The sequence below is a fragment of the Penaeus monodon genome, chromosome 21, assembly GCF_015228065.2.
Source record: "Penaeus monodon isolate SGIC_2016 chromosome 21, NSTDA_Pmon_1, whole genome shotgun sequence".
NCBI lineage: Eukaryota > Metazoa > Arthropoda > Malacostraca > Decapoda > Penaeidae > Penaeus > Penaeus monodon.
In genome coordinates, this window is record NC_051406.1 from 1292164 (window position 1) to 1292363 (window position 200).

Genomic DNA, 200 nt, shown 5'->3' on the forward strand with positions numbered 1-200 from the left:
TATGGTTACACAGGTGTTGGGGCTTTAGGGTTTAGTGTCACAAGGGGTTGCGTTAAGGTTTCAGCTGCACAGGTAGTGGGATTTATGCCTGGATTACATGTGCAACGGGGGCTGGGATCTTCCTGCACAAGTGGCAAGGTATTTGTGGATTCGAGGAGAGGCTCCGTTGCAGATGAATGTCTGCATCGCTCTAATAAGCA